General features: G+C 49.0%; 1 protein-coding gene across 2 annotated transcripts in view; it reads left to right on the top strand.

The window, feature by feature from the left end:
* The window catches only part of SERGEF (secretion regulating guanine nucleotide exchange factor), a 248,107-nt gene that overhangs the window by 29,578 nt on the left and 200,610 nt on the right, over positions 1–17,919 (top strand). The window lies entirely within an intron of this gene.

The following is a 17,919-nucleotide window of genomic DNA, read 5'->3' as shown; positions in this document are numbered from 1 at the left end:
GGCACCACCCAGAAATTTGTCCAGGTTGTTGGGAGGGTCTTTGCCTTGTCATAGCTAAAGGAGTGACTCTATTTGCATTTCCACCTGAGTCTAAATTCAAGGCATCAGAAACTTAAGTTAAATGTTCAAGATTGAGGCAGAGCATTATTTTGAGTCATAGCTGGCATGGTATTTTGGTTTGAATTTTTATTAACCCTAACAAACTGTGTACATTGATTCGAATATCTCACGTGTTCCCTCAGACCTCACTTTACCAGGCCAGGCCATCCAGCTTTTGGCATCTTTATCTTTTCTTGATTCATCTTAATTGTTTCTCATCTCTCTCTTAGGGCATTTCTTCTTTCCTAGTCTTCATATTCCTGACAGTGTTCTCAGGGTTTGTTTTTTCATGGCTGTCCTTCTTCCCAACCTTCCTACAGCTCTTGCTGACTGACACAGAGTTTCCCAGGCCGGCAGGTTGTGATTCTTAAGATCCATTATCGTGTCAAGGCCTTCTGAACTTCAGGGGTTCTCAGGAGTCCCCTTGCCTGCTCTTGGCCTGCTTGTTAGCAACACGCCGATCTGTAGACCCCCAAATACCTCATGACTTATTCCAATGACTTCTGACTTCTGTAGGTTTTCAAGTCTGCTTCAGTTATCCTTGGTTAACACACACTACATGTTTGAACACACAAACATAGGCTTAGGAGTATTTACATCCATGATGCTTTTAATTGGTTCTTAAATTTTTTTTAAAGATTGCTTTGAAACAGAGGCCTGTATAACCAAGGTGTATTTAAACTTTCTGCATTTACTTTTTCAGAGGGTGCTCTAATGGTGTCATTCATTTGGAGGCAAATCATGACTTTCCTCACAGTAGTTCAGACTGCTTAAAGATTGGGACCATCTACAGAAATTTATCTTAAAGAGACTCTCTGAGCATAGTAGCTACTTATTTATATAATTGTTAACTGTTTCTCTTCTCCTCCTGATAGTGAGTTCTGTGAGAGGAAGCCCCATATTAGTCTTGCTCACATCTGTATCTCCACCACCTCCCAAAGAAAGTATTCATTGGCTGCATTAAACCTGCTAGTTAAAAGAGACTAAACATACTCAAATGAGGCAGGGTAGACTGCGAGGATTTCTGACCTCTTAAGAGGTCCATGATCAGAAGGCTTCAGTTTGTCTCTTTGAATTTGGTTATTGTTTATTGGGAACCTTTTGAGCAGTGGGCTAAGCTTGAAGAAACGGAGGAGACGGGCCATGCCCTGTCGGGGCTTCCCAGGTGGCGCTAGCGGTAAAGAACCCGCCTGCCAATGCAGGAGACATAAGACACACAAGTTCAATCCCTGGGTCGGGAGATCCCTTGGAGAAGGCAATGGCTACTCACTCCAGTATTCTTGCCTGGAGAACCCCATGGACAAAGGAGCCCAGTGGGCTATAGTTTATGGGGTTGAAAAAGAGTTGTTCATGACTGGTCACTTGGCACGCATGTATGCCCTGTCCCTGCCATGTGTGGACAGGCTTAAGAGTACAGAGACAGAAGGTTTTACCCATCCGCCCACCATACAGATGGTGAGGATCCGATTATGTACCATTCCTTGTGCTTGGTCCTAGTCCTGCCCTCAAGGGGCCCACTGTCAGTGGGGGAGACAGGCTGGCGTCCGATTTCAGTGCATCAGTGGAGCCAAGTCACCGTGCAGAGGGGCACAGACACTAGCAGTCGTGTGAGTCACTGGGTGTTAACAGGTAGGCGTTTCATGCTTAGTCAGTCTCCAAAGGATTGCAGTGCAGCAGGATACACTTACTACCAAGCGGTAGTGGGTTTAGTTGAGTCTGTCAGTAAGCCTGTTAGCTGGTTAGGCAGCTGACTAAAGAAAGGCATAGAGATGTTGCTGCTTTGATTCTGGCTTTGCACCGTTGGAACTCACTCTGATCTCCACGTCTGGGCCAACAGCACGGCCCTCGGGGTGGGAGGTTGGAACCCATGTCCCTGACACTGCCTGAGTCATCCCAGCTTCTCTGTGGGGCTCAGCTTCAGGTTTCTACCTCCCCTTGAAAGCATGGTCTTTGGGTAAAGTTTCAGCTGTTTAATTAACTTGTTGATTCGGATCTCTTGTTTGTGCGCTTTGTCCCTTTCCCCTTTCTCCCGAGTGCAGAGTGGTTGGAAGCTGGGCTGTTGGAGTGGCCTGGTTGCCGCACTGAGTTTTGGGTGGATGAGAGTCCCCTGCTGTTTGATTCACCAGTTTTATCCTCCTCCCCAGCAGCCGTGGACCCCTTTGCCCTGGCACAGTGTCATTGAAAAGAAACAGCCAGGGTCTCCAGTTTAATCAGACCCAGCTGCTCATGTTAACGGGAACAAGATTTGCTTACAGGATCAGAAGCAACTCATTATTGGAACAAGGAGTTATTTGATTTGAGTTGTTTTCACAAGCTCCAGAGGAGAATGGTTCCTGGGACCTACCTGCAGCCACAGCAGCACAGAAAGCTGCCTCCTGTCTCATTCTGTGAGGCATTAGGGTGTGATATTGATTAAAAACAGCTTATGACCATGGATCTGCCCAGTAAGGTGGGCTGGATTGGGTTAGGATGAGAGCGGGGAAGTAGACAGTGCTCTCTCCTTACTGGTGTGAGTACTTACTGGTGTGATAGTCCCTACACCAGTGACTCCCAGCCACAGGCCACTTTGTACTTTGGGGGATGTTTGCAAGGTTTCAGAATGTGTCTGGTTATCACGTCTGGGATTGGGGTGCTACTGGCCTCTACTTGGTACAGGCCAGGGATGCTGCTAAATGTCCTACAATGCAGAGGCAGCCCCACAACACAGACACCCAGCCCCAGGTGTTGGTGGTGCCACCGTCAAGGAACGCTGCCCAAGACAGCCACCCCCAGTGGAAGGTGCTGAGCGAGGGCAGGTCACACGGTACCAGGACAACTTTTAGTTCATGCATATGGGACTCTGGGATGCAGTCTCTGCCCTCCCCCATCAGGAGTCTGGTGCCTGCCTGCAGTGCTTGCGATGGAAAAATACTTTTCTCCGTTAGTCAGAAGCACTTGGAAAGAGTCCAGGAGAACCTGTTCTAATCTGGGAAAGTTGGCAAGGTACCTGTGTCTCAGGCTGGTGGAGCTGCATTCTAGAAACCTTTCCCAAGCTGCTTAATGTCCCTGATCATTGTTCTCGGGAACTTCATGGGACTCCTGGGTGACTTTATCCGGGCTCGGTGACCTGCAGCTGTCTCCTCTGAGATTCATGATTTCCTGGCCTGAAGTGCTTCCTGTGAGGACTGGATGGCAGCTCTGGGTGCCTTCTTAGTTGGTGACCTTAATGAAGTCACTTCACCTGTCTAGGCTCAGTTTCCTCATTTCTCAAGTCAGGATGTTAAAACCTACCTCCCTTCTGTAAGCAGCTGTGTAGGGTTCAAATGGGTGAATCTGTTGAATGGTACTGCTCTGTGTGCTGTGCTTAGCGGCTCAGTTGTGTCCAACTCTTTGCAACCCCATGGGCAGTAGCCTGCCAGGCTCCTCTGTCCAAGTAATTCTCCAGGCAAGAATACTAGAGTAGGTTGCCATGCTGTCCTCCAGGGGATCTTTACAAACCAGGGATCGAACCCAGGTCTCCCACGTTGCAGGCAGATTCTTTAGTCTGAGTCACCAGGGAAGCCCAAGAATGCTGGAGTGGGTAGCCTAATCCTTCTTCAGGGGATCTTCCCGACCCAGGAATCAAAGCAGGGTCTCCTGCATTGCAGGTGGATTCTTTACCAGCTGAGCTACCAGAGCAGCCCATGAATGATCCTAACTAATTGTAAAATGCTGCATATACCTAAGTGGGGGTGGCTGTGGTTAGGGTGTGTGAGTATAATATTAAGGAATTAGCAGGTGCTTTTAGAAAGGCTTCTATTTCAGCAGAGTCTGTGCAGCGCTGGAGACAGGGCTCATGAACTGGCTAGGGATGCCTTGCTTGAGCTCCAGCTCTGACAGGCAGTTTTCTGAGGGTTTTCACTTACATGCAGCAGGCATGTAGCTCTCTGATATAATCAATATAGGATTGTCATGGCCTTACAGGTAGGTTTCCCTGTTAAAAATCTCTGGTCACACTCTTCTTCCTTCACCCCAATTTGTAACTGTATACTTCCATTTGCATTCTTTTTAAAAAAAGTATTATCATTTGGCTGTGCTGGGTCTTCACTGCTGTGTGTGGGTTTTCTCTAGTTGTGGTGAGCGGGGGCTACTCTCTAGTTTCGGTGCGTGGAGTCTCGTTGTAGTAGCTTCTCTTGTGGCTCCCAGGCTCTAGAGCGCAGGCTCAGTAGTCATGGCGCATGGGCTTAGTTGCCCTGTGGCATATGGGATCTCCCTGGACCAAGGATTGAACCCGTGTCCCCTGCATTGGCAGGCAGATTCTTAACCATTGGACCAGCAGGGGAGTCTCATTCGCATTCTTACTTGTTTAACATCTAGGCTGTAAATTCCATGAGAGCGGTGTTTGTTCACAGCTGCATCCCTAGCACCTGGCGCAGGCCTGGGCACATGGGAAAGGAAAAGTAACTAACTGCTGAATGAATGAACAAATGGTGAGGTAGAGAGAAGCCTGGCTTTGGAGTCAGACAGGCCGAGCTGTGACTCTCAGCTCTGCCAGCTTCTGACTGTGTGGTGGCAGCTCCACCTCTCCCCATCACCAACCCCCCACCCCCATAGTTCAGGCCTTGTCACCTCTTGTGGGGTCCCACAGCGGCCCCTGCTGGTGACCTCATCTTCCCACATTCATGCAGTCCCTCTCACCCACTCTGTTCCCCATCTCTCAGTTGGAAGATCTTTTCAAGCCCATGTGTCAAGTTCCAGTGTCTTCCCATTGCTCTTAGGATAAAGACAAGTCCTTAGTGGCTACCAAGCCCTGCACAGTCTGCGCTCTGCCTGCCTTTCCAGCCCTGTTTCTGACCATGCAAACCCTTGATCTCTAGCTGACCTCTCCTCTGGCCTGGGTACCTGGAATGCATCCTGTATTTCCCATCATAGTGCTTTTGCTACTGATGTTCCTTCTATTTGTCACACTTATCCCTGCTCTCCTTCTTCATTTTGACTTAGTTACATCCATTTCCCCCACCCCCTGGATGTCAAATTAATCATCACGTCCTCAGGGAGGCCTTGCCTTGACATCCCTGACTCATCACTTTTCCCTTTTATCTCTTCTCAAGCACTACAACCTCTCTTTTGTGCTATTTTCTATAGGATTCTTTAACTCATTTCCATCCCACTAGATTTTAAACTCCATCTGGACAGGAGCCACATTTGTTTTGCTCAGCATTGTGTCCGCTGTGCTTAGCAAAGTACTTGGCACATCTGGGGTAGGTACTCAGTCCATGCTGGACAAATGAATAAGCCTAATTTCTCTGAGCTTATTTCCTCATTAGGAAGGCAGGGAAATTTTGCTGACCTTGGATGAGGATTAAATAAGATGGTGTATCAAAGCTTCCAGCATCCAGCAAAGGACTGGGCTTATGTCGGTTCAGTATACCTTAGCTTCCTCTGTCCTTTGAAACTGGAGCAATCAGGAGGTCAAATGCCCCGTATCTTCTCTTTCCGGCAGAGGTCTCTGTGGGGCTGGATCTGAATGTCTCTGGATCGGTAACAGGTTGACTCAGGACTCTCCTGGTGAGTGCAGAAAGATCAGTGCTTAAAGATGCTAAGTGCTGGTTGCTGGTGATTTATTAGAATTTCATGGAGAATGATTTACATGAGATCCAAACCTTAATATAGGGTTGGTCAGAATGTTTAGAGCCCAGTTGCCTTGGGGATGCTGGAAGTGTTCCCTGGGCCATGCAGTATCCCAAAACAGCCTTGTGGTCTCACGCAGGCTATGGACTGAAAAAGTGAGCCCCAACACAGAGTTCTTGACATTCTTCACTCTCTTCAATGTCACCTTAAAAGGTCCTGAAGTCTTATCTTTTCAAGAATCAGAAATGGAAAGAGAAACTTCCTCACTTGGGAAATGAGAAAACTGAAACAGAGAGGCAAGAAAGTGCATTTATGGCAGCATCGAGGCTGGAAATTCAATTCTACTTTTCAGTAATTTTTTCCCCTCCTCCCTTCATTATCTTCCTGGTTCTTGGTTATATCCTTTTAGTTGAGATATTTTTTATTCTTTCATTTCTTCAAAGTGGGGAACTGCATGGCACGTGTGGAAGGGACCAGATCTTAGCCATTCTCCTTTCTTCAAGAGTCACAGATAGAGAAATGTTTTATTGCATTTGATGTCTAAGCATTAGTGAAATCCAAGCGCAGTCATTGATTCACACTAAACTGAGTTTATAAGTATACTTAAAGCTGATTTTTCTGTTTGGGGGCCAGGATCCCTCCAGAATAGGGTAATAGTGTATATTACTCTGTCTTCTTTGGGACCTGATATCATGAAACCCCAACCGAGCTCAGGAGGTTCTGACCTTATGGGCTCTGTATAAAGCAGGGGTGTTGGAATTCTTGATGTTTGTGCTTTAGAACTTTGAAAACCCAAACGTTGAAAGTCAAACTGACAAAGGACTCTTTGAAGTGGATAGTTTTTGCTTCTTGTTTAAACCACAATTTTTTATCCTAGAATCCTTAGCATGTCAGGAATGGATGAGAACTTAGCTCTCATCTGCTCTGACTCTCTCAGCTTGCCTGCTGCCAAGTCGCTTCAGTCGTGTCGGACTCTGCGACCCCATGGACTGCAGCCTACCAGGCTTCTCCGTCCATGGGATTCTCCAGGCAAGAACGCTGGAGTGGGTTGCCATTTCCTTCTCCAGACTCTAGATGGCAAAACTGAAGCCTGAAGAGTTGGAAGCACAGGGAGTGAGGGTAGGAGGGAAAGCGGAACTGGGGCCTCATGGCCTGGGTCTAGTGCTCTTTACACCTTGTCACTTTCTCTGCAGAGATGAGGAGGAAATGTGCGTGATTTAACTACACACACCCAGCGACCTAAACCAGGAATAATAGTTCCTTCTGTACATGAAGTTCAGCCTCAAGAAAACACCAGTTCTTACCTGAAATGTGTAGCCAGAGGTTCCTTTAATGGATTTGCACGTGGAGTAGAAACTGGGAACTGGTGCTCCAGGAGCACAGGTCTGGAGGCCATCCCAGGACTCAGAGAAGCAACTCCTTTCCCATAACTCCTATAGCATATTATTACCTTATAATAAGATAACGGTGGTCCTAGCTCTCGCCAACCACTTTTATCACTGTCAAATGCTTTCACCTCCATTTTCTCATAGGAAGGTGTGAAGATGGGTGTTATTATCTGTGCTTTCCAGACAGGTCCCTACTCAGTTAACTGTACTGCCCTGGTCATGTAGTTGGACATAGTTAAAACTTGAACCTGGTCTTTTGTCCCCAAACCTGCTACTCTGACTCCAGGAAGCACATATCTCAGAATGCTCTAACCCATGAACCAAATTTCTTTTACTCTTCAAAGAAGCATCTTTTCCCAATGTTTGCCCATGACTCTGGCAAGCAGCAAGGAAGAAAATTCCTAGTTATCCTTAATCCTTCAGCAGGTGTTAGTGGAATGCTTGTATGTTAGTCACTCAGTCGTGTCCGACCCTTTGCAACCTCATGAACTGTAGCCCACCAGGCTCCTCTGTCCATTGAATTCTCCAGGCAAGAACATTGGAGTGGGTTGCCATTCCCCTCTCCAAATGGAATGCTTACCTAGATGAAATTAGACTATGCTATAGACTACAAGGAAACATAAAATTTGGAACTACCTTCAGGAATTTTATAGTTGAAATATTTAGTAGAAAAATTATAAAATATGGCAAAGAGCCAGAGGAGTGGCCCAGATACTGAAGGTTCTAGGGTTTCAGGGGAAAGGGAGGTCAGTGTGGTCACAGAAGGGTGTGAAATCCTTTGGGAAGGTCTCATTTTAATGTGTAGAGGGTTTGGGACTTGGTTCTGTTGCTTTCTCTTTGTCCTCTGGTAAGACACAGAACTATCTGGTCCCCTTCTTCCCATCTGAGCAATAGCAAGTTATGGACAGGATATCCAAAGGCCATCCCAGCTCTGAAATTCCATAATATTAAAAAAAATAAAACTGACCTAAGGAAATTATCATGGATACATTGGAAGATTAAGTGTAATGCCATTCATTGCAGCCTGATTTATAATGACAAAAACAAATGCCTGGAAACAAATGAAATTGTAGGGGGTTTGGTTAAATAAATTATGGTACAAACATATGTTGGAATATATACCCACTATATAGAATGTTTTAGAAGGATATTTGGAGAAGGCAATGGCACCCCACTCCAGTATTCTTGCCTGGAAAATCCCATGGACAGAGGAGCCTGGGAGGCTGCAGTCCATGGGGTCGCTAAGAGTCGGACACGACTGAGCAACTTCACTTTCACTTTTCACTTTCATGCATTGGAGAAGGAAATGGCAACCCACTCCAGTATTCTTGCCTGGAGAATCCCAGGGACGGGGGAGCCTGGTGGTCTGCCGTCTATGGGGTCGCACAGAGTCAGACACGACTGAAGCGACTTAGCAGCAGTAGCAGCAGAAGGATATTTAATAACAGAAGAATATGCTCATGATATGGTAAGTAAAAAGGGTAGATTGCAAGGTTACTGTACTACAACTTCTATTTTTTTTTTTTTTTTCAAAAAGAATGTTTGTATGGGTGAATTTTCTTTTGTATTTTCTATGCTGAATATGTAATTTTCAGCCTGATTATATCCCCCATAAATGTCAGTGAATAAACTTTCTTGTCCCTCAGTGCAGGGAACTGGCCCCTTTGCTGGTGTATTCTTGTGTGTATATGCCCTTGACATCACTTCCATGGGCCTCGTTTGGGAGGTCGCATGGAAAAGAGGCAGGAGACTGTAGAAGGAGGCAGGAAAGCACAGGTCTATTTTTGGCTCAGTCATGAGTCAGCTTTGTGGCCTGAGGAAACTTTGTGACCTTTCTGCACATCCCTGAGCCTTGGTTTCCTCATCTGAAGAAGGGAATTGGAGGTCACAAACAGTCCTTTGAGCTCCAGATACACTCATTCCTAAAAGTGGAGAATTTCTTCACTGTCATGGAACCAGCTGAGAGCTGATTCAGCTGAGAGCTTAACCAGCTGATTCCTTGAGCCTGGGTCCTTTCTTTCTCTTTCATTCCTCTGTACCTGGATTTAGCTGGCTAGCTGTAAGATCTCTCCCATTCAGACTTGGGGATGAGACTGAATCGGGTTGAGCAATAGGGCCGAGACCAGAGGGTGTAGTGACAGTGTTACACCAATAGAGGGAAGCATTGTTTGACTACTTGCCCTATCTGCTCTGCAGGTGAAGAGTGGCCTTGATTTGCCTCAATTTGATTTCAGATTCTAGAATTTTAGATTGAAGAGGACTTTGAAGACCATCCAGCAGAACTCAGTTATGCATATGTGAGATAATAGAGGCCAGAAAAGGCAAGGGACCTACTTTAATTCAGATAGGTTTTTTTTTTTTTTTTTCTGGGTCTTTATTATAGAGTTTAGAAGAAGGCTATAGACAGAGCTAAGAATGTGATCAGTTGCACGTGCAGAAGGTGGACCGTTTCTTCTAATTGTGCAGGAATCCGAGGGATCTGCTTGTGTACACATTCACCCAGCTCTTCTGGCCAGGTGCCAAGAGGCCTGGAGGTACAGAAGAAAAGATAGAACAAGACCCCAAGGGGCAGCATCTGGTGGGGGAAACCCATGCAAACACATGATGCTACCCATGTGTCTTCCTCGGTCTCTGTCACCCTCCTGTGGTCTGCCTAGCCTAGGATCCGGGCTGTGGTAGTGCTCAGGGGCTGGTTTCCTGAAGACCTGCAGACATCCTTGTGAATGATGTCCTCCAAGGGCAGGAGGCACCTGACCGTGTCCAGTTTGTTATTCCCAGTGGACTTCTGCAAGCAGTACTCACATGTTCACATGTCCTCTCTTGCCATTTCTTGAGGTTTGCAAGGAATCCTGACACTTTATTTGCCACCTTCCAAAGGTTTTATTTCCTTGACCCTGGTTGACTTTACTTTTGGTTTCCAGGGTGCCCACTAGCCCTAAGCATTGTGGTAAAGTAGAATTGTGCTCTGGTAGGACTCCCCTGGTGGTCCAGTGATTAAAACTCCATGCTTCCGATTGGGGGGCTTGAGCTCGATCCCTGGCTTGGAAACTAAGATCCCACATGCTAAGCAGCATGGCCAAAAAAAAAAAAAAAAACCACCCAAACGAAAAAGAACACCCCACCCCCCACATAAAAAAAGAAATAGAACAAAATACCAGTGCAGAAATGGGCATGGGTCTGGGAGCCGGCAGCTGTGTGACCTTGGGCAGGTTACTTCCTTTCTTTGGGCAAGGAAGTCAAGCTCTCAGCTGCAGCTGTGTCATCTCTGCTAGAGAGCTGAAGTTTTGGCATTATTTTTGGCTTTTGTGTTTGGCAGTGAATACCCATTGATCCGTGGTCTAGAGGAGTGCAGTGTCTGTCCAGCTGCAGCAGAAGCAAAATTTACCCTTTGAAGTATGTGCCTTTCTATAAGGGCCTTGCAGAGGGCCTGGCCAAAGCCAAGTTCAGCTGGTCCCACGAGGCCACCAGATGGCAGCAGTGGGCAGGCAGATAGCCGTCGGGTGAGCTGATAAAGCTAGCATCCAGAGTTAGAATTAGCAAGGTCAGAGCTGAAAGCACCCCAGAGGTCACTCCCAGGCCCAGAGAAAGAAGTAGGGTACGTAAGATCTCTGGCTTCCCTGGTGGCTCATTGGTAAAGAATCCACTGGCAATACAGGAGACTTGGGTTTGATCCCTGGGTTGGGAAGATCCCCTGGAGAAGGAAATGGCAACCCACTCCAGTATTCTTGCCTGGGAATCTCATGCACAGAGGAGCCTGGTGGGCTATAGTCCATGGATTCACAAAAGAGTCAGACATGACTTAGCGACTAAACAACAGCAACAATGCCTAAGGTCTCACTGTGCGTTAACACGTGATATCTTCTCACTTGTTAGAACTGAGATTGGTTTGTTTTCTAGCTGGCCGCCGCACAGGAAGAACCAGGGGACAAAGACCTAGGCCCTGGACCAGGGACCCGGAGGTGGGAAGGGAAGGGGCAGGAGTTAACTGTCCGCCTTGGTCTTGATCTCTTCGAGCGTCTGGTCTTTACGGTCTCTACCCTGCCACCCTCAGTAAGGACGGCGTCCATTGTCTTTCTGCTCCCCTCCTGCCTGCACAGTTGTCCTCTGGTTCACAGTTCTCCTATCAGGTTGTACCAGGAATCTTTGTCAAGGGTCATCTCAGAGTCCTCACACCCAACAGATCTGCAGTCCCAGGGCCTTGCACATTGCAGTAAGTTAGCACAATTGGTTGAACAAAAAAAATTCTCTTAAAAGAATTTCTCAGGGGGCCAGAGTAGGGCAGGGAACCAATCTTGCCAAGCATGTATCATGTTCTGGGTACATGCTAAGTACCCATGCTCTGCTGGATACATATCCATACTTTCCAGAACCCTCTGAGGTGGGGTTCATTTCCTCTGCAGTCCAGGTGAGGAACTTGAGGCTCAGAAAGGCTGAGTGACTTGTCTAAAGTAACACAGCTAATTCACCAAGCAGACACTGGAAGTGTGCTCTGTTTGATATCAAAGGTCAGACTCATTTCTTTTGCCTTTGCCGCCTCCCTTCAAAGTGACTGCCCTTGAAAAGTACCAAGTGACTCCCCAGGCTGGAGGGCAGAGAGGAACAAATAGGTTTTTCTCTTCTGTAGAGAAAGCTGGTGGTGGGCTGCTGGGGAGAGGGGGCCTGAGAAGCAGTGAAGGGCAGGTGTTTGTGGAGCAGGTTCGGGGGTGGCACCTGGCTGTGGAAGGCCATCTGAGAAGAGCCCAAGTGCCTTTCGTGTCCAGGGCAGGACTCCAGCAGTTCCCTCTGCCGGGCGTGCTCGTCTCCCTGAGCCCTGCCTGTGTAGCAGCTGCCACACGCCCGTCGCCCTCTGCCACTGTCACCTCTCACAGGGGCCTTCCCTGCCCACCACGCCGCAGGTGGCCCCCTCGCCTGTCTCAGACGCAGTCTACTCTCTGCCTGCCTTTATCTTCCACCCAAGCAGTTTTCAATGCCTGAAACCACAGTATGGTTTGTTTACTCATTTGTCCTCACTCTCCCCTCACCAGGTCTGAGCAGGTTAGGTGAAAAAAACCTGTCTGGTTTATTCTCCTCAGCTCTCCCCTGGCATAGAAAAGGGCTCCGTGAGAGTTAGCTGCATGGGCGCCTGGAGCTTTGGATGTGGGAGAGATGCTGTTTTTGGAGGCTTGCACCCAGAACTGGATGACTTGGCCCGAGGCCCTGCCCTCTTCCCACCTTCTTGGAGAGGCCCAGGGCCAGAGAGCTTCAGCTCCTTGAGGCTGACGGTGAGGCCTAGTGCCCCAGGCTTGTGGGGCCAGCTCTGCCACTGCACGTCTGCCAGACCCTGCCTTGGGCCCGTGGCTGCCCAGTCTGTCCAGGGGAGGCAGGGGTGGGGGCCCACCCTGCCGCGAGCTCACAGGATGCTTCTGGGAAGGGCTCCTTGGCCCCTGGCAAGAGGGCTGAGTTTCCATTCAGAGAACCCTCCTCCTCTTTCCTGGTGGGGATTGATCTGTTCCAGGAGCTCTCTAAAAGTGAGCATTAAGTGACCGGGCTGTAATTGCACCATCATTTTTAGGTTCTTGACAGATGGCACTGTGCTTGCCCTTCCTCTGGGGACCTTGCCTGTCTCACGGGAATGCTCAATAATCATAGTGACAGCCAGTGCCTTAAAGTGCTCTCGGATGTGGGCCAGGATGGAATTGGCCCACTTTGAGGAATCTTGGATCAGCTTTTTCCTAATCTAAGAGTGACTTTCTACTTCAGGAGGAAGCCTGATGCAGCCAAAAGAGCCCGGAAGAGCCAGGTTCAAGTCCTAATTTGGCTGCTCATTGGCCGGGTGATCTTGGGCTAGTCGTTTAGCCTCTCTGGGCCTGAATTTCCTCATCTGTTAAATGAGAAGCATGATCCCTAATTTGGCTGCCTCGAGGGGGAAATATCATGTCATTCATTCATTTGCACACTCCTTCCTTCACATCCTCACTCTACCATTCAACAAACACTTGTTGAACAGGCTGAGGGGAGAGGAGGGCGTTCCAGGCAGGAGGAATCCTGGAAACAAAGGCATGGCAGCAGGAAGTGCTCGCTGGTGCAGTTTGCTTACCATGGGGCCAGACGGGGTCAGCAGGGACTGGAATCCCTCGAGAACATAGGTGTGGCTTTATTCTGGCTTTGCTGTGAGCAGTGGGAGGAGTGGCTGAAGGTTTCGGGGAGGGGGTGAGAGACGTGAGCAAGGGAGGGAGGCCCTGCCTTGGAGTGGCTCTTACAGGCAGCTTTCTGCTCCGGCCTCTTCTCTGTGGCTGATTTTGAGGTACTCCGGATTCTCAGGGGGTCCTCTCCCCTGTGATCTGACTAATAGAAAGTGCAAAGCAGGCGGGCGCTGGAGTCACCTGGCTTGCTGGCTCGCCCTCTGGGGAGCTGTCTCAGGCCCTGGGGACCGTGTCACATTTCCTTCCATCTTGAATCATCGGATGAGCAGCTTTGGGGTTTCTCCCACACCTCCCTGAGGAGATGAAGGGTGTAGGGTATGGTTATTCGTGTTTACCAAGGATGCACTGTGTGCCAGGCGTTTTGCCAGGGCTTTGCAAAATCGTCTATTTAATCCTTACACAAAGTTTGCCGAGCAAGGCTCCCTCTCCATTATGTGTGAGGAAGAGAGGTTAAGAGACGTGGCCTCACCCCACCTAGTTACTTGGCCTTACTTTGCTCAGTGTGAAATGGGGTCGGCAGTGTCACCCTGTCAACTGGAGGGCCTTACGAGGAGGATCAGGTAAGATCCTGGATGTGAAGGCATTCTGTACAATACACGCAGATGCTGCGTGACAGGACTGCTTCCCAGAGAACTGCGTGTGACTCCCGTGGGCCTTTCCTGCCTGGTGATAGAAGGTTCCAAGCTCTGGTCTCTCTTCTGCGCACCTTCCCCTAGCCAGCCCCTGGGCCAGGGGCTCCGCTCAGCACTGTTCTCATTTAGTCTGCAAATATGAAGGCATCGCTCTTCTTCAGAAAACTCTACAGTGCAAAATTCATATCAATGTATGCTTACTTTTTGGCCATTTTGGTGAAAACAGTAAGAAGTCATGGAATTTTAATGCTGGAAGAGACATTCTCATCCTTACTTGAAATATGAGGAAACAGAAGCCTGGGGAGATGGTCCCACAGCTCATGGACACAGGGCCAGGATTAGAACCCAGGGGTCTTGAGCCCACGGCCCTTTCACTGCCCTGCAGCACCTCTCATGAGAGAGACTTTAATTGCTTCATCTCCTTTGTGGAGGAAGGAAGAATCCAGTTTAATAAATTTCATTACACCAGCCCCTTTATGTAACAGGGCTGTTTCCGGGTCCTGGCAGATGGTCCATAGTAACAGTGCTTTGCTGATTTGCTTGGAGCTGATCCTCTGCAATGAAAAACCCCGTGCAGCAGATGCCTTTCCCAGTCCCTGGCCTGGGAAAAGCCAGCCGCTTGGGGAAGGCACTGTAGCTTCACCATCTCTCATGGGACCTAGTGGCAGTCCCCGGAGGTCATCTTAAACCAGCTTGGGTTTTTACAGAAGGGTCACATTGGTGCAGTTTGTTGGTGGGTGGGGTACTGGTAAAAAGGATGTTTCTTCTGGGGCCTGAGGGACAGATGGGCTCAGGGAGCAGAGTGGGAGAGATCAGATGTGGACGGGGAAGACAGGCTGTCCCTCTGTGGATCTGGCCTGGTGGCCCTTCACACCATGAGGCCTTGGACGCCCAGGTGAGCAGTTGGAGTGTAACTTGCAGCCCCTTTTGTTGAAATTACTGGGACTCCATGTCTGATTATTTTCCCTTTCCTGATGAGTGCTTGATCATGATGGTCCTCCTTATGGCCTCTTCTGGTGGTGCTCCTTACTGCCATTGCTTGAGGCAAGTGGGACATTCTCGGGCACCAACAGTGAGTGGGTGTCACTTCTACAGACTCTTCCTGACCTTGTCCTGCTTCTCAGGTCTCCCTCTTGCAGGGTCCTCCAAGGTGGGGGTGGGAGAATGGCCCCCCCCCCCCACCAATCTGTGAGTGCAGCTCTTTTAGGGCTCCAATAGGTCTTTAACAAAAAAAATTTTTTAATGCCATGTGGCATGTGGGATCTTAGTTTCCCCACCAGGGACTGAACCCCTGTCCCCTGCATTGGAAGTGTGGAGTCTTAACCACTGGACTGCCAGGGAAGTCTCCCCAGTAGGTCTTTTACACTCACCTCCCCAGTGTTCTACCCTGGAGAATCCCATGGATGGATAAACCTGGTGGGCTGCAATCCATGGGGTTGCAAAGAGTCAGATGCAACTGAGCAACTGGGCACACACACATGCCGCTGAAGAACCTGGGATAGTCCCCGGGTTTAGAAGAAATTCAAGGCACCATCCAGAGTCAGGTCCCAAGGTGTTCTCACCGGTTGATCACAGGCTGGCATCCCAGGACAGGATGCTTTCCCTCCGTGCTCCTACCCCTGGGTGAATTTTTTGCCCTCCCAAAGTTCAGGGGCAACATCTGCCTCTCTGCTTGAAGATCTTAATCTGGGCCTCCTATTAACTAACAGTTCAGTTTCTCTTTGAAAACCAAGGATGCAAATAGTATTGTGGGATCTCTTGGGGTTTCGGAGGTGGAATCCTGGTTTCGACGCCACGGTGAGTTCTGCAGGATGCCCTGGCCCCAGGTAATGGTTTGTTCCTGCTCCTGGTCCCGTTGGCCTCAGGTTGGCCTGCAGGGGGCGCTGTGTTCACACAGCCGAGCGCCGGGAATTCACCCAAGGGACCCAGGCAGCGCCTCTCTGCAGGCCCAGGCATGCTGGAGAACTGCGGCTTTTCCTTGGCCCTGCCGGATCTCCCAAGTCTCATTCCCAGCTCAGCCTCCAGCTTGGGCACCGTGAGTCATCGTCATCAGTGGAAAACTCGGCCTCACCAACAGCTGGGCGCAGTGCTTGGCCTTTTTTCTTCTTCTTTTTTTGTAACTTCACAGAGATGGAAACTGCTGATGATCATTTGCAAGAGACAGCAATTGAAGGCGAAGTTCAGGGCCAGGACGGCAGTTCTAGGTGGGGAGAGGAGAACTCTGAGATAAGGGTGGGGATGTGTGTCTTTCCATTACCTTGCCCTTGGGCCTTCCAAGAAGCCATGCTAGGGAGGCAGGCAGTGAGGGGCTGTGTGGGCCTCACTGGTCTCTGTTCTTTTCTGCCAAGGAGCCCAGGAGGCCTTGGGTAGTTAACTGATGCAGGCGACAATGAAAGCTTTGATAGGTTGACTGAGGTTTTTCTAAGAATCTGTGAGGAGAATGTGCTAGAAGTCAGAATGACCTGAGTTCTAGTCCTGTTTTGCTTCTAAGCCACTATGTGACCTTGGGTCAGTCAGTCACTTTGCTCACTGGACTGCACTTCTCCGGCTGAAGCACATGGTGGGGGTGGGGTTGGAGTCCCTTGAGGACCCTTGCTGCTCTGGTGCTCTGTGAGTCTGAACTGAATGTAAGGATTTTGAGCCCACAGTCACCTTCAATAGTTGAAGCCTGTAGCTGTCCTGACGCAGTGAGCGCCGCTCATGGACAATCACACAGGTACAGGTTCCTTGTTAGTGTTCAGTTGCTAAGTTGTGTCCAGCTCTTTGTGACCGCATGGACTGCAGCACACCAGCCTTCCCTGTCCATCACCAACTCCCAGAGCCTGCTCAAACTCATGTCCATCAAGGCCGTGATGCCATCCAGCCATCTCATCCTCTGTCGTTCCCTTCTCCTCCCACCCTCAGTCTTTCCCAGCATCAGAGTCTATTCCAGTGAGTCAGCTCTTTGCATCAGGTGGCCAAAGTCAGCTCTTTGCATCAGGTGGCCAAAGTATTGCAGCTTCAGCTTCAGCACCAGTCCTTCCAATGAATATTCAGGGTTGATTTCCTTTAGGATTGACTGGTTTGATCTCCTTGCTGTCCAAGGGACTCTCAAGAGTCTTCTCCAGCACCACAATTCGAAAGCATTAGTTCTTCAGTGCTCAGTCTTCTTTATGGTCCAGCTCTCACATCCATACATGACTATTGGAAAAACCATAACTTTCACTGTACAGACCTTTGTTGACAAAGTGAGGTCTTTGCTTTTTAATGCACTGTCTAGGTTCAGGAATGTCCCGGTGGCCTGCTTCCTCTCTCTCCCCACGAGGCAGTGGGCAGAGGCTCTTGGAAAGCAGGAAGCTGGGATTCTGGTCCTGGCTCCGCCAAAATACATTGTATGTCCTCGGGCAAATCCCTCACCTCCTTCAGTCCCGTTTTCCATTTTCTTGAAAATCAAGGATTAGATTCCCTTCTTGGCTTCAACTCCCCTCAACTCCCACCTGCCACCCCCCACCCCCAGCCAGGCTCCTGCTAGCTTTTCTGCAGGGTGTGATTCTTAGCTGCAGAAGCCCTGGGGTATAGTTCCCTTTCTTGCCGGGAGGGAGAGAAGCAAGATTATTTTTTTAATTACACAGCTAAGATTAGGCAGCAATCTACATTTTAAAATGTTATTAATAAGACTCTGAAAGTGTGCAGAGAAGCTTTGGAGTTGGAATGTGGAATAAGATGGAAAACATCTGCAGAGCCAGCGGCCTCTATTGGGACTTTTTTTTTTCCTCTGGGTGCCAAGTGACTGCTAGGTGTGACTGGTGGTCCGGTGTGCCACTGGGCCCCTGGAGGAGCAGGAAGCCCTAGCACTCGTCCAGAGAAGCGTCCTCAGGGCTGGGGATCGCGGTCCACCCTCTCAGGATGGTTCTTGCAAACTGGCTTTAGAGAAAGAGTTATAGTCATATTGCCAGTTCCCCTATTTAGTTTATAAAGTGCTTTCATATTTATTGTCTCCTTTTTCATCATAGACCTGAGAGGTAGTTAGAGCTGGTCTCACTGCCCCTT

Source organism: Bos indicus x Bos taurus, chromosome 15 (genome assembly GCF_003369695.1).
Source record: "Bos indicus x Bos taurus breed Angus x Brahman F1 hybrid chromosome 15, Bos_hybrid_MaternalHap_v2.0, whole genome shotgun sequence".
Lineage (NCBI taxonomy): Eukaryota > Metazoa > Chordata > Mammalia > Artiodactyla > Bovidae > Bos > Bos indicus x Bos taurus.
Note: the sequence above shows the minus strand (reverse complement) of the source record. Positions and strands in the feature narration are given on the sequence as shown.